The sequence below is a fragment of the Microcebus murinus genome, chromosome 25 (genome assembly GCF_040939455.1).
Source record: "Microcebus murinus isolate Inina chromosome 25, M.murinus_Inina_mat1.0, whole genome shotgun sequence".
Classification (NCBI taxonomy): domain Eukaryota; kingdom Metazoa; phylum Chordata; class Mammalia; order Primates; family Cheirogaleidae; genus Microcebus; species Microcebus murinus.
Genome location: NC_134128.1, coordinates 24887111 through 24903686, shown reverse-complemented (window position 1 = coordinate 24903686; position 16576 = coordinate 24887111). Strand labels below are relative to the sequence as shown.

The 16576-nt window shown below is 43.3% G+C and overlaps 1 long non-coding RNA gene across 1 annotated transcript in view; it reads right to left on the bottom strand.

Annotated features, from left to right (window-relative positions):
* Nucleotides 1-1664: 1664 nt before the first annotated feature.
* LOC105861458 (uncharacterized) overlaps nucleotides 1665-16576 on the bottom strand; it is a 188210-nt gene continuing 173298 nt past the window's right edge. Inside the window, exon 3 of the long non-coding RNA XR_012914922.1 lies at nucleotides 1665-1788. This is a non-coding gene — a long non-coding RNA (uncharacterized LOC105861458). The remainder of the gene's footprint in view (nucleotides 1789-16576) is intronic.

The window sequence follows — 16576 nt, the reverse complement described above, 5'->3', positions numbered from 1 at the left end:
GAGGGGACAATTTCAGTGCAGATCTTGAGGACGCCAAACCCGAGGTGAGCCCCTCGGGCAGCACGGAGGGACCCCAGGAATGGCACGGCCCATCCAGTCCAGCCTGGGGCCCTCCCTGTCAGCCACTCGGGAGGGGACGTGGCCCTGGGAGCACAGAGCCCTCGCCTGGAGGGCTGTCCAGGGGCCAGGCAGCTGCTGGCTGTCCTCTGCATCACTGCCGGTGGCCAGGGTGCTGAAAGGCCCGTCCTTCCCAGACAGGACTATGAGTGGCATTTCCAGCGTCTGCCGCAGGCAAGGGGGCGGCCACCCAGGAGCCGTCTCATGCCCTCCACCAACCTCCCGGGGCTCCAGCTTCCCTTAATCTCTCCCATTTATTAGATGATTCGAGAGCCCTCCACTGCTCCCTATCTTCATTACGGCTCTCAAATCCCTTTCTCGAAATGCTTCTGCAGCTATTCTTTTAACAGCTCTCGGGATGCTTCTCATGGAATTATTCCTCCATTCTACTGTTGAGTTTGTGAAGAGGCAGGAGCTCTCCTCCTGAAGACAACTGAAGAAATACAAGGAAGTTGTAACTACGGTTGTATATTCCCTTAACAAGGGGCCACTTAGTACCTGCACCGCCAAGGCGATGGCTTTGAGCAGAGACCCTACCTTCAGCTATGTGAGAGGTGGGCCCATTTGCGGTCAGGCCGGCCTGTGCAGACGGATTAAAAGTTTCAGGCAACTGTCTCAAACCCTGACATTAAGCCCTGCTTGCATGAAATGCTGACACGTACACCGAATGCCACGAGACCTCGGAAATGTCACGAGACTCAATGTCGCTGTGAAATTGATGGTGCTTTCCCGTTTGCTTTCTATTTTTCTTTCCTTTTTTGCTTCTTTTCTTCCTAAAGCACAAGATTGAAATAAGGCTTGCTAGTAGGTAGTTTAGAAATAAGTTTACCCTTCACCGTGGGGAATTTTTATGACAGACGTTATTGTTTGGGGTATGTATTAAGAGAAATAGTTAAACTGTGAAGGCCTCTAGCTAAACTCTGGCTCTTGGATCGTAAAACCTCTTCCATTTACACAAATAAATTACATTATGTTACTTTCTCCTGTTTTATAGCTGAACATACCAAGTGTTTTTGGTAGACAAATGACAAGCTATCAGCCTGTCCCCATTGCGAGTTACAGACAGATGTTTGATAACCGCGGCTCTCCCAGATGGAGGGGCCGTGTCGAGAACCCTCTCCTGGGGGGCTATTAGTCTCTGATCTGCGATACGCTGCCGGGAAGGAGAGAGGAAAATAGTAACCACTGGCATTAGAGCCATTTATCACCTACCGCTGTGTGCAGAATAAAGGATCCTCTTTCAAGATAGTCTATTATCTGCTGCTTGCTGGCCTCACGCTGTCATATGTTTTTTTCAGTAGTCAATAAATTGCTGAAGGCCGCATTTAGAAAGTAAGTACCGTTGTACATCCAACTTTATATATTGTTCTTTTATTACAGCGCCGTTTGCCCATTTTCTAAGGAGAATCTACCATATACATAAAGGTATTTTTTTTTTACTCATCAGATTCTTTTACTGATGATGGTTTACCAGATTTTATAATAAGCAAACCAGCAACACGTACTTAAAAAAAAAAAAAAAGATAAGAGTCTGATCCTTACCTGAAAATGCATCAGCAAGCGTGAGCTCACATGGGTTTCCCAGAAGTGTTGCTCACGTATTCCTTCCTCCCGTCTCAGCTCTGTCTTAATCTGTGTGTGCTTCGGTCAGTGTGCAAACTCCACGGGGCCCTATGAACCATGCATTAATTGGGGTGCAAGCACTGCTTTCTGTCAACACTGAGGCCGGGGTAGCTGGGAATTACTGCCTAAGCTCTGTCCTGCAAAATGAGGGTGGAGAAGCGGATCATTCCAGAGTGTTTGCAGGTAAGGCATTTCCAGCTGCCTTCGTCCTGCCCAGCCAGGCATTCACCCACTAATTTATTAGGGACAAGATCAATAGGCCGAGTGCGATTGCTGTGCTTAGCTGGAATCGAATTCATGCCATGTTTACAGCTGTTTTCCCTGATAGCGTCCTTGGAGGAGATGAACTGCTAATCTAATGTGGCCGTGCCACCATTTTGCATGAGCTGATTGTTTCAATGACTTCCTAGAGATCCTTTATGTAAAGCCCAAGCTCAGAGCCGGAAATTAATCAGAACAACGCTTTACTCCTCTCAGGGAACGTAAGAAACTTATTAGAAACCAAACGGCAGCGTCTCTTTACTGTGGCCAGCCTCGGGCAACGTGCGTCCACCAGGGCCCAGCGAGGAAAGATGGACAGCATCAGTCACCGCGGTGACACTGCGGGTATGGTGTTAGTGCTCTGCGCCATGTAACAGACGACCCCAGACGCGGTTGCTTAGAACAACACGTATTTATTACTCCCCCGTTTCTCTGGTCAGGAGTCCCGACGGAGCTAAGCCGGGTCTTCGCAAGGCTGCCATCCGGGTATCAGAAGATGGGGTTCTCAGCCAGGGAAGGTTCCCCCTCCAAGCTCACTCAGTTTAGAGTTTCAGCAGAATCCAGCTCCTAGGATTATGAGATGCATCGCTACTTGCTTCTCCAAAGTCAGAAAGGACAGCAAGACTCTAGGGTGAGTCAACTAGCAAGAACGAGGCTTGCACAAAATACCGTCACCACGGAAGGGACACCCGTCATGTGTGCTGCGACCCGCTGGTTAAAAGTCAGTCACCGGTTGCCCCGGGCTCGAAGGGCAGGATGTGAGCACTGAGTGACAGGGCACCGTGGGCCCCACCTGAAAGTCCATCTAGGCCACATCCCCGCCACATGCAGGACGTGTCACGTCCCTGCCTCGTGCAGAATGTGCGCCCTCGTCCCAGGTCTTCAGGGGCTCCATCACCTCAGACCACTCAGAATCCGACGTCGCGTCACTGAGGTCCAGAGCTGGCGCAGGTGGGGCTCCCGGGTGCAGTTCTGCCGAGCAAATCTCCCGGCACAATTCCTCCCAGCTGTGGACGTGTGAGACTGGAAGAACTCGCCATTTCTCCATCCTGCCCAACATAGAACGGGGGGCAGGCAAAGGGCGGCGACAGTGGACATTAGGAGTCGCTGGTCCATAGCGCTTTTGAAGTCCAGCTGGGCAAACGTGGGGAGAACCTGGATGAGGTTTCAGGACGTGAGGTTTCAGGATGAGGTTTCAGGACGTGGGAATAATTCTCTATGGCTCCCAGCTCTTCCTGTGGAGACGTAGGGTCCTCCAAATCACACACCTGTGCATTGACTGCTGTTTACGCTACTTACACTGTACTGGCAGTATAACCATGGGAAACAGACTCGTCAGTTAAAAATAGTTTCCTTAAGTAACAGAATAAAAATATAATAAATTATTCTAATATTCTATTTTAAGGTTATTAGTCTACATATTGAAGAATGTATGTTTCGTGACATTGAAAATGAATAATATGAGGCAAAGTTATGCACACCCATATTTTTCTAGAAATTTGAAATATTCCTCTGAATTTTTATTTTCTAGATTGGGAGTTAGTTAGAACATTCACAGTCGATTTTCCTGTGAGTTTTCGAGAGTTGGGTCAGGCCGGGGGAGTATCCAGGGACTGGAGGTGAGGTTTGGGTATTTGTATTTCCGCAGAAGCTAAGTCAGCAGAGCTGGGGGCACCTCGGGGTCACTACTGACAGTTCTCAGGGGATGTGGCAGCCCCTGTGTGACGGCCCCAAGGCTTCCTCGGCTTCTGCCCGTCCCTGCTGACTGCAGCCTCTCCCCACCCTGCCGGGCGGTCAGCAGGTGGCAGAAGGGTTCCTAGCTCGGGCTTCTCCCTGTGTTATGGGCCCCTTTTCTGTCTTTTCCTCCCATGCCATTGCAACAGTGCCGTATTAATGTCTGGTGGAAAATGTTGATATAATAGGTCCCCAGCAATCTGCATAGTTCCCTATACATAGACACAGAAACTCAGAATTAGCTCAAGACACATCAGATGGCAACTTTATCCAAGGGAGAAGGCAACTTTATCCAAGGGAGAAGGCAGATGGTTTTATCCACGGAAGGATGAAGGCCACGGTAACCATTAGCCAATATCTCACTCTCTGCTTCTGTGAGTTCAACTGTTTTAAATTCCATGTAAGTGAAAATATGCACTGTTTGTCTTTCTACGTCTGGCTTATTTTACTTAGCACGATGTCCTCCAGTTTGATCTACACTGCCGCAAATGACAGCAATCTCTTCTTTGCTAAGGCTGAATGCCATTCTTCTCTATATACTGCATTTTCTTTATTCACTCATCTGTTCATGGACACAGGTTAATTCCATATCTCGGTTGTTGTAAAATAATGCTACAAAGAACATCAGGGTTCAGATATTTCCTTAACCTACTGATTTCATTTACTCCGGATTTGCACCCAGTAGTGGGATTGCTAGGTCGCCATGGCAGTTCTATTTTTAATTTGTTTTGGAACCTCCACAGTGTTTCCCATAATGGCTCTACTCATTTACGTTCCTCAAAATAGCGTACAAATGTTCCCTTCTCTCCACGTCCTTACCAGGACTTGTTATCTCTTGTGCTTTTATTTATGTATTTTGATAACAGCCATCCTTGATGGGTGTGAGGTGATGTCTCACCATGGTTTTAATTTGCATTTTCCAGATGATTAGTGATGCTGAACTTTTTTCACATGCCTGGTGGCCATGTGTATCGTTGCCTTAGCATGTTTGTGCTGCTAGAACAAAACACTTCAGATGGGTGAACTTGCAAACTACAGAAATTTACTTCCCGCAGTTCTGAAGGCTGGGAAGACACACATGCACACAAACTGGATTTAACTGGATCAGGATTATCCTTGTTAAGTCTACATGCTGATTTGGGAAAAACGACAACTTTTAAAACATTAAGATTTCATATTCGTAAATGTAGTATACAGCGCCTCATATTTAGGTTTAAGGATTGTTTATGGAAGTTTCATGGTTATCAATGTACAGTCTTCATTATATTTTTTCACACTGATGACTAGGAATTTTATATTTTTATATAGCTATTGGCAATACTACCTGTGTTGAAATTTTTGGTTTTAAATGTTGTTACTATTTACAAGCAGGTTTTAAAATTAGTTTCTAGTATGTAAGCAGCACTAGTAATTCGATTAAAATTTTGTGTTTTCATTTTGTTTGAAAATTTGAAAAATCTTCCTGCACTGGCCCCCACTCCTAGGTCACAGCCACTGTCACCTGCATTGCGACGGTTGTCCCCGTGAAATAGGACAGGCTCTTCACATCACCAAGATCAAGGCTTTTCCTTTTCTTTCACTTCATCTTTATCTGTTCCAGTAACCTTTTACTCAGGCAGTCGTGAAATATATTTAAAATCCAGAAAGGGAAAAAATAAGCTTCTATAAACAGAAGTGACTTTGTAGATACCGAGTTGCTCTTAAAGAATTATTTATATAAAGCATTTTTATGAAATCCGTTTAATGCCGTTCAGGAGTTGAGAACGGCTGATAAGAATAGCTGATCCTCTACAGCCAAGGAAAAAAAGCACTTTGTTTTTGTTTGTTTTGTTTTCAGATACTCTCTGTAGCCATGAGGTTTTTCTCTGAACAGACTTGTGATATTAATTTACTGGAAGCTTCTCCCAAACTCCTGTCAGCCTACACAGATGAATTGTCCCCAAAGCATGACAGTGAATTTGAAAACTCCAAGTTTTGGAGACAGAATTTCTGGATTGGCCACCAACGCTTTTTCTAGCTAATTAGTGCTGCTGTGAGTTTAACCAGTGGGGCGGCTACAACGGAGGCAATGCAAGCCTTGTAGTGTTGCACCCACCAAGAATCCCTGCAGCCCAACAGGGGGATAAAAATCAAACCGTCTCTTTCTTCTTGATTCTGCTACGCCGGAAAACCCGATTTTAAAAATACCATTTGTGTTTCTCAGAAAAGCATAACACAGCAGGAAGTTCAGGGATCTGTACTTGCCTGTCTGGGTAACAGTGATTGACATTTGGTTACTATTTCCAGTTTACAAAGTGTTTTCATCTTTACTTTTTTTATGTCTGTGTTTTTGTGTGTCTGTTTACAAAATTTTCATTCAATATATGTGAAAGGTGGAAGTTAGATAAAGTAATTTACCAAAGGTAAGGCATCTTACCAACTGGTAGCTGGTAATGCCAGGGTTCAAACAGTCATCTTCCAAATTCCTTACTTCCTATAATAAATTTATTTCCTAGATTTGCTTGCAAGCTAGATTTTTATTGTCATCCTCTCAATAACTTGCATCAAAAACTAAATATGTATTTGTCATGGAGAGTACTTGATGGCCACATTGAAAATACAGTTGACTCTTTCCAAATAGTAACTGTAAGCAAATGTTATAAAGTACAATGTCTGTTGGTGAGTATCAGTTTTACTTATTCATGGTATGATGCAAATCCTTTAAATAAAGGACATTTCAAGCAGGCTGTAATTTATGCATTTAAAGTTTCATCCTAGCACAGAAAAGCTATGGTTTGCCAACATATTGATATTATCTAGCGGATTTCTCTGATATCCAAAGCCGTTACTGTTGCGTTTTCAGATTGTTTGAAATTAACGTAATACCCATATTGCCTTTCTAAAGCCTGTCTCCTTCCAGTGTGTACAGTAGCTGAGACCAGGCGTGAAGGGAGCCAGGTAATTTAGACAGTCAGCAAACCATGAATTTTTGGCTCGAATTACTGCAGGCAGTTGGCTCTGCTCTTACAAAGCTCAAACCCATCTTCCTAAAACAAACATTTTAGGTCATCGAATCCAAGGGAAAAAAAAATCTATTTCTTAAAATGTTGCACTTGCCCAGAGAACTAGTAAGTTTTCCCTTTTGTGTTCATACAATTATTTAGAAATACTCGCCTAATTAAGTGCTTTTGCCTTCCCAGCCAAAGTCACTCCAGGGGAAAAAACATGCTACAATCCACACAATATGGAACCGGGAGGGTCTTGGCCCAGAAAGCAAAGACATTATCAGAAGGCGAACAAGGAACTGGGGCCTGCACACCCGTGCCTAGGGGCTTTGCCAAGCAAAAAAGAGATCCCAACAGGAAATGGAAGGGTGCCATCCTGTATGGCCACAGTGATGGGCTTCTACCAAACATAGCCTGTTTTAATATAGTTTATCAACCAGAATGAAATTTCTGACTTTTTGTAAATAAAGAACCATGAGCATAAACATATTTAGTAGAAAATTTGGGGAGATGTGTTTTATAAAAAATTGAATTATAGAAAATGTTCTTTTATTTTACAGATTAAATGTTCAAAAACTCACAGGTGAACGGTATTCTTATCAAAAGGGAAAGACTGTTACAGGGCATGAGGAATTATAGGTCCTGGTGGTTTCAAGCCATGTGTAAAGAGTTTCTAGCTCACTTACTTCTCAATTTGAGAACACATTAGTGCTGTGGCATCCTTGGTATTATTATCTGTTTACAAATCATGTGGGACTCACAGAAAGTTGCAAGAACAGTACAGAGAACTCCCAAGTTCCTTAACTGAGACCCCTGAGCTGTCAATATTTTTATCAACCCTTCCTACATCGGCTTTATCATTTCTGTTACTATATATTCATATTCTTATTTTTTGTGAGTCATTTGAATCTATAGTGCAGACTCATGCCTTTTCCCCCTAAATACTGATATTTTATAACACTAAATACTATTTCCTAAGAACAAGGATATTACCACAGTACAATGGGCTGAATCAGGAAATTACCATGAATGTAATGCTATTACCTAATTTACAGACCTTAATTATATTTTGCCAATCACTCCAGTGATGTTCTTGACAGAAAATTAAAGGAACAAGTCAACAGCCAGGCCTGGAGCAAGGTCACGTTTAGCTCCTGGGCAGGCTTTGGTGTCTGCCAACCCGGCACAGCCCCACCGTCTCCCTCCCTCCACCAGTGTGGCATTTCGCAAGAGAACAGGCTTGGAAGAAAACCCTTGGAAGTCACTTGGAAGAAAACCCTTCAATTTGCTTTTGTTTGAGGCATCTTCATGATTAGTCTGAGGTCACACGTTTTGACAAAAGCGATGCTGTGTCTTTCTCAATGCACGAAGGAGTAGACACATACAACTTCACAGTAAAATAGATTTTAAAATATTGTGCCTGAAAGCAATTAATAAGGAATTACGAATCCCCATTTATTTATTCATTAACAGTAGTAATGAAGTTCGAGTTACCATAATCACAAACTGAGGGATCACCATACACCAGGCACTCCTGAATTGCATGCCTTATTTACCCAATCCCTCTGTTATGGTCCTTTTCAGCAAGGGCTAGCCAGACACCACCAAGTGAGGGATGGGGATCTTGGAGATTATTATTTTGTAATTCACTTAATTTCTTGGTCATGTTTGTTTTATTTAATTTTTCTTTTTGTAAATTTGATAAAGACAAAAGAGCATAGGACTGCCATTTATGTTAAAGCTAAGACATTTCTGTATGTGTTGCCTTCCTTCCCTCCCTCCCTCCCTCCTTCCCTCCTACCCTCCCTTCTCTTCCTTCCTTCCTTCCTTCCTTCCTTCCTTCCTTCCTTCCTTCCTTCCTTCCTTCCTTCCTTCCATCCTTCCTTCCTTCCCTTCCTCCCTCCTTCCTTCTTTCCTGCCTCCCTTCTTGTTTCCATACTTCCTTTTCTTCTCTTTCCCTTACAAATCTAAGCATAGTCTCAACACACCCATCAGCAATTGCACTCACGGGTGTTTACACAATAGATTTGCAAACATGCATTTGCACAAGAAGGTACTGCTGTATGTTTATAAGCACTTTATTCACAAATACTAGAAACTGGGGAAACACACATGTCCTTAAATAGGTGAATGCATGCACAAGTTGTGGTATATCCATACGTGGGAATAATACTCATTAATAAATGAACTCTCTTGCCCTGGGAAGAGAAGGATAATCTCAAATGCATAGTTCTCAGTGAAAGAAGCCTGTGTGGAAAGGCCACGCTGAGTGCGGCGCAGACGATAATATAATGTATGAAACAGGCAACAATACAGACATGGTAAAGTGTACCAAGATTGTCAGCCACTGGGTGGGGCGAGGGCAAGGAGGTAAAGGGTGCACAGGGGGTTTGGGGGCAGGGAAGCATTCTGCACGACGCTGTAATCACAGGTGCATGTCTCTAGGCAGCCATCAGCACCCACAGAACTTCCCAACACACAGTGTGGATCTTAATATGTGCAAACTTAAAAAAAAAATCTTTTAGGAGGGTGGGAGACTCCAGGAAGGAATGCCAGCTATGACAAGCATGTGGTGGTATTGCAGGGGCAGGACACAAGCCCGCCCCAGGGGTAGTGGCCACTCTGGGAATGCGCGGGGCTTGCAAGGTGAACGGACGCGCAGTCAGCTCCGCGTTCCGCTCGCTAAGTGCCGTGTGATGTTGGGGGAGCCCGCACCACGCGGAAGGACGCTCCGTGGGAGCTGAGGAAAGACGAACGAATGATGCGCCAGAGTGAATAATAATATTTAATGTAAAAGAAGAGCCTGGGATACCTTGTAGTGCCAGAAAGTAAGAAAGTGAACAACCAAACCAGACCCAGCCAAAGAAACAGTGACTGCCCCAGTTCCGGCTGCCATGAGCACCACTGACCGAGTGACACATAAGCAGCAGCAGTTTGCTCCTCCTCGCGGCCCAGGAGGCTGGATTGGTGCCGCAGGGTGGGCTCTGGGGAGGGTCCTCTTCCGAGTGGTGGGATGTCCTGTCCTCCTTGCATCCTCACGAGGCTGAAAAGGTGTGAGCTCTCCCCGCCTCTTTCGTAAGGGCGAAATCCCGTTCACAAGGCTCCACCTCCTGACCTAATCACCCCACCCCCACCCCGAGCTCCCACCTCCTGCTGTCACCACTTTGAGCATGAGGGTTTCAACCTATGAATTTTGGAGGGGACAAAACTTTCAGTCTGTAACAACCATGATGGGCCAAAGGCCACAGAGGCCAACTGAAAATGCTCTCAGAGGCCGAAGTTGCCATAATTTGAACCCCGCAGTAAATGGAGTAGGCTTGGAGCGCATCAGAAAATATGAAATCAATGCGCGTGGGCTCATACTGACATAAATAAGTAGTTGAATAGGTAAGCGGGAACGGGCAGGCGAACCTCACACGCAGAAGGGTAAGTGCTGCTGCTGGAGACTTGGAGGAGTGAGACCAGCTCACCCCCCAGCACAGTGGGTGCAGCACGCTGCTTTCCTGCCAGAACTTACATTAAAAAGGGGGAAAACAGTAACTTTGCAATGAAGAAACCAGACCAACACCCCCTCAGCCGTGTGACGGAGGGCGACACCAGCAGTGAGGGCTCAGGTGGACGAGCATTCGTTCAAGGTGAGAAAAGTGCTCACCTCTGTTGTCCTACGCCCCAAAACGCGAAAGCCCAGTCTAGTCACAGGAATATCTGAGCCTAACCCCGCTTGAGGTACATTCTGCGCAATGCCTTGCTGTCCTCCTGGAAATTGTCAGGTCACAGACACTCAAAGCTCCAGGGGAAGAGCAAGTAATTGTAAACGGGGTGTGTCGTTCTGGAATGGGGCCTGGGATCAGCAGAAACAGGGCATAATTTAAACACTAAGAGAACCGAAATAAATGCGGACTTTGGTTAACAACAGTGCCCAGTCTTGTCTTATCAGTTGCGACAAATACCTCATAGTAACGTGAGATGCTAATCGCAGGGGAGAATGGGCGTGGGCTCATTTGTGTTCTATCGCTATGATTTTTCTATAAATCTAATGTAATTCTGAAACAAAAAAAGTTCATTTAAAATCTGCATGTTTAACAAAAACACAAGGTAATAGATGGCAAATAAAATTAAACTTAAATGAATAATTGAATGATTTTTCAAAGTATAGCCGAGTTCAGCGGGAAAGACTCAGCAAAGAGGAGCTGGTGTCGGTAGGCCGACATTATCACACCATCGGGAGCTCCTGTCCCTTTGCGGAATCCCGAAGGCCCCGCTGCGGGGACCAACTCACGCGGCTGGCCCCTGATGCCAACGGCTTGTTCCAGATGAGCAGAGACTCTGTGACGGAAAGTATATATCTCTGATCATCCGGGTAAGTGGGGTAAGTGACCAGACATTTATTCATCCCTAATTTGGTCACAGATCACAATACAATCAGAAATCATTTAATTAAGACAGACAAATTATGTTCTTGCTAGAATTAGCAAAAGACGTGCAACAAAGTAGCAATGGATTAAAAGTGGGATTACTGTTTCCGCCAGCTCAAGGGAGGACCGACCCCGTGTGACATCTCCACATCTCCCCTTCCTGGTCAGCGCTGCCCCCGCCTGCAAACCGCTAGGTCAGTCTCACCCGCGTGCGCTGCGGTGCCTGGCTTTCCTCCCGCCTCTGCGCACCTGCCCCTGTGAAGATAAACGTCCCTCACTGTAGCTTGTTCAGGAAGCTCACTGCAAACAGGCTTTCTGGACCGCACTTGCGCTCTGGCCTGGGGTGTCACGTCGTATCTACTCGCCATTTCGGTCCTTTATTTAACTTTGTCTTTTAGTTTGCTCCAATTACGTCTGTTTTTCCGTACTATAGTTCCGTAGAGCTGCAGAGCTGTGCACATACATGGGACTTGTCGCCCTGCTTAGTGGACGTGATGAAACACGGCGGGGACTTCCAGGGGACACATTTTCATCCTGGATATTTGAAGTCAGGTCAACATTCCGGCAACTGCAGATTTCACTTTGAATTGACCATGACACTGACCATGTGTGAGGTCATTCTCAGTAAATCAGAGGGAAACATTGGCAAGTTCAGGTCAGTCCTCCCAGGTAAGTCAAGCCACACACTTAACCACGGATTTGTGGCACAGCAACCACTTGAACTCTTGTAGCACTGTGCTAAGTGGCGATGAGAACATCCCACTGTCACCAAGGGCCACGTGTGGCTGGCACCCAGAGTCCACTCCTGCCCAGGAAGTGGCCTTGCTCACACCAAATAGAATCTGAGCTTCATCTAAGCTTTTCCTCTCCTCGGAGCAGGATGTGGGTGGCTAATACTTGACATTAGTCCTCCTTGTCGGTCGGAACTTCCTCTCTTAATGACTGAATTTATTTTTTTCCGCACATCCTGCTAGCTCATTACTCATTTCAATTATGAGTCAGATTTCATCTGGAGTTTAATTACTTCCCTGGTTAAAAATGATAAATTAATTTGCTTATTAACTCTTTAGCACCTTCTAAGTTCACTGAATAAGGTGCCATTTGTTATTTTATTTTTGGTGGTGGAAGGCGGCTGTTTTACATGGGTCACGGCAAAGCGGTAGAGAACGTGGCATTGTGGGATGAGACCGTAGGAGTCAGCGGGCATCCTTCCCTCCTGTGCAGGCTGCCATCACTGCGAACCACGGGCTGGTGTCGATTCAAACGCGCTTTGTCCCAACTCACAGAATTATTGCCGTGCTATAGCTTCTGGTCATTCTGCAGAATATCATCTATTTCTTCAAGAAAAGAAACGTGTTCTGTACGTGGAACGTTTACGGGTAAACACGGGGCTTCGTGTTCTCCTATATTTGGTCTCTAGACAGCAGCACTTATCTGGTTACTTCGGTTAAGCTTACGTCTCACTTTCCTATTGCTATTTCCATCCTTTAATCTGTGTCCGTTCCTACTGTCAACATAATCACTGGTATTATTGAGGATGGAAATATGAAGGCTGCATCTTAAAAAAAGTAATAGACTTAGCTTTTTAGAGCAGTTTTCGTTTTACAGAAGAGCGAACGGCAAGTACAGAGAGCTCATGCTGGCCTCCTGTCGTCAACGTCTTGCATTAGGGAGGTGCATTGTTTGAATCGATGAACCAGTATTGATGCATTATTATTAAAAATCCGTGACACGTGTCCATCATTACAGCATCACACTAGGGCATTTCCACTGCCTTAAAGATCCCTGTGTCCTGTCCATCCCTCCCTGCCCCAACCACTGGCAACCACCGATCTTTTGCTGTCTCCATAGCCCTGACATTTTCCCCAGAATGCCATGTAATTGTCATCGCACGGTAGGGTAGCCTCTTCAGACTGGATTCTTTCATTTGACCTAATGCTCTTGAGCTTCCTCCATGTGTTTTCATAGTTTGATCACTGATATCTTTTTAGCAGTAAATAATATCCTGTTGTTTGGATGCATTGCCAATTGTTTATCCGTTCATTTATAATCGTTCTTGCTTTCAAGTTTAGGTGATTATGAATTAGGCTGCTATAAGCATTCATTGGAGGTTTTTTATGAACATAAGTTTTTAACTCTTTTAGAGAAATAAGAAGCATAGTTGCTGTATTATACATGAGAGTATGTTTAGTTTTATTAAAAAAAAAAAAAAACTGGCAAAAGATGTTCCACAGTGCCTGTACCATTTGTCTTTCCACCAGCAATGAGTGAGAGTTCCTGTTGCCCGTATCTTCACAAACACTTGGTGGTATTAGTGTTTCTCTTTGGCTTTTCACAATTCTGACAGGCATGCACTGGTATCTCATTGTTTCCACTTCTAATTCCCTAATAATGTATGACATTGAGCACCTTTTCATATTCTCATTTTTCACTTGTATAGATTCTTTGCTTAAAAATCTGTTCAAATATTTTGCTCACTTTAAAATTAGGTTGCTTTTCTATTGTTGGTTTTAATAATTCTTTGTATAATTTGGATACCAGCCCTTTACCGAGTATGTATTTTCTAAGCATTTTCTCCTAGTACATGGCTTATTGTTGACTCTCTAAAGAAAGTCTTTTGCAGAGCAAAAATTCAATTTTTAGCAAAGTCCAACGTACTGATCAGTTTTTTCGTGCATGAATCATGCTCTTTTTTTTCTTTTTTTTTTCCTTTTATTTCATCATGTTGTGGGGGTACAAATATTGTTAGGGTTACATATATCGCCCCTGCCTCTCCTCCCTCCCACGTGCCCACGTGTGTCCAATCCTCAGATGGTGCACATCGCACCCATTATGTAAGTACACACCCTTCCCCTCCTCCCCCTCTCCTGCCTGCCCACCACCTGATAAAAGTATTTTTTTTGACATTTTGGTTACATTGTATATCTTTGCCTCTCCCTAAGAAGGGTTAGAGGTATGCCCTTCCTCCCCCCCCCACAAGGCTCACCACTTCCCTAAGATGTTGGTCTCCCCCACCCCGAATCTCTGGTGAGCATTGCCACCATTTGAGCACCATAGTTTTAATCAGTCAGTACCAATTTGATGGCGAGTAGATGTGGAGCCCATTTTCCATATCTTGTGTCGTCTCGCTTTGTATTACGGGCTTAAGCTTAATCCAGGATAGCATAAACAGTGCCAGCTCACTGTTGTTTCTTAGAATTGAGTAATATTCCATTGTGAGCATATACCGCATTTTAATTATCCACTCATGAATTGATGGGCGCTTGGGTTGTTTCCATGACCGTGCAATAGCGAATTGTGCTGTCATAAACATTCGGGTGCAGATGTCTTTATGATAGAATGTCTTCTGCTCTTTTGGGTAGATGCCCAACAATGCTATTGCTGGGTCGAGTAGTATTTCTATTTCTAGCTGTTTGAGGTATCTCCAAATTCTTTTCCACAAAGGTTGCACTAATTTGCAGTCCCACCAGCAGTGTAGGAGTGTGCCTGTCTCTCCGCATCCTCGCCAGCATTTGTTGTTTTGGGATTTCTTGATACAGGCCATTCTCACTGGGGTTAGGTGGTATCTCATTGTGGCTTTGATTTGCATTTCTCTGATGATTAGAGATGTTGAGAATTTTTTTTTTTAATATGTTTTCAGGCCATTATTCTGTCTTCTTTGGAGAAGTTTCTGTTCATTTCCATTGCCCATTTCTTGATGGGATTGTTTTATTTTTTCTTGTTAATTCTTTTAAGTTATACATTTTGAGGTAATTTTATAAAAGATATAAGATTTGAATCCTATGCATATTTTTGAGAAAAACTATGAAACTTTAATGAAAGAAATCAAAGAAAAAACAATAAATGAGGAGATATTCTGTGTTCGTGGAGAGGAACACTCAATATTGTCAAGAAGTTTGTTCTTCCCGACTTGATCTGTACATTCAATGCAAACCCAGTCAAAATCCAAAGTTATGGGTTTTTGTTTGTTTCTTGGTGATAATGTAAATTATGTTGCATTTTCAAATTCAAATTCTATAGGTTCTTTGCTGGAATATAAGACAGTGTTTGACTTTTGAATATTAGCCTTGTATCTTGCAACTCCATATATCATCAGTAAAAAAAATTAGATGTAAAATGCAAATATAAACATGAAAGATAAATTATTATAGTTTTCAAAGATGATAAAAGAGAACATCTTCATCACCTCAGTGTTGAATAAGTATTTAAAACAGATCACAAAAAGCCCTAACCATAAAAAAATAATCAATTATGACTATATTAAAATTAAAATGTTTTGTGCATAAAAAGACAAGCCAAAGAACGGGAGACAAAATTTTATAACATGCATGACCAACAAGATGCTGATTGCTGTCTTGCCACATACCTGTTTTCTATCATATTATTTTCCTGTTTTCCTTGATGACAAGAGCAAAATACTGGTCCCAGGGCACCTTGCCAGTGGCTTCCAGATAGGGTCATGCATTGGATGGAACCAGTGAGTTTAAGTTGGGAGAACTGAAGAACAGGGTGTGTCTTCTCTTTCTTCTCTTTAGAAGAATAAACAATATTTGTGCAGCTCACGAGTTACGGTGAGGACATGGGGCAGAGGGAACAGTCGTCCTCTGCAGTCATGAGTATAAACTGATGTTAGTACATTGAAGAGCTGTTGTCATTCTCTGCTAAATGAAAAGATAAGTGTAGCTTACAAACCATCAATTCCACTGCCTTTCTACATGAAACTCTAATTGTGCTTATGAGTACCAAATGACACATTCAGGCACGGGTATAGCAGAATTATTTGTAGCAACCCAAAATTAGAAATCATGCAAATGTCCACCTACGGTCGGTTGAACACTTTGGTATGTTTATACAGTGAATTACAAAATTACGATGGAAATGAACAAACTGAAGCTACTTGCAACTGCAAGGATACATTTTAAAAATATAATGTTCCAGAAAAGAAACCAAATACGAAAGTGTGATACTCTTTGATTTCATTTATGTAAAGTTCAAAAACATACAAGAGGAATATTTTGCTTAGGAGGACCCAAGAAGAAAACACCAATGATTGAGAACATAGTTAATTCAAAAAGAATCTCTTACAATTTTTTTTTTGAGATTACACAATATGTGATAAAGAACCTTATAAAATGTGCAAAAACTGAATACATCAAAGAGGTTCAAGATATTTATATTGTGGCAACCACCTGGATTCTGGCAATATCTTATAAGAAAGATAAAATGGTCCACCTAACTCATGTGTTTATTTATTTTTTTCCTTTTCCTTCCTCCAGTATATTAATATTTATTTGATATCCTCTAGGTTGGAATGGTTGAGAAGCGTTCAACCTGAATAAATCTCTTTCCAGAAAAACTTTCCACATACTTTGTTTGGCTAAAGCTGGGTAAGGTGATTACTAAAGCATTTTTCTTCATATCCATAATATTATGCCCAGATAG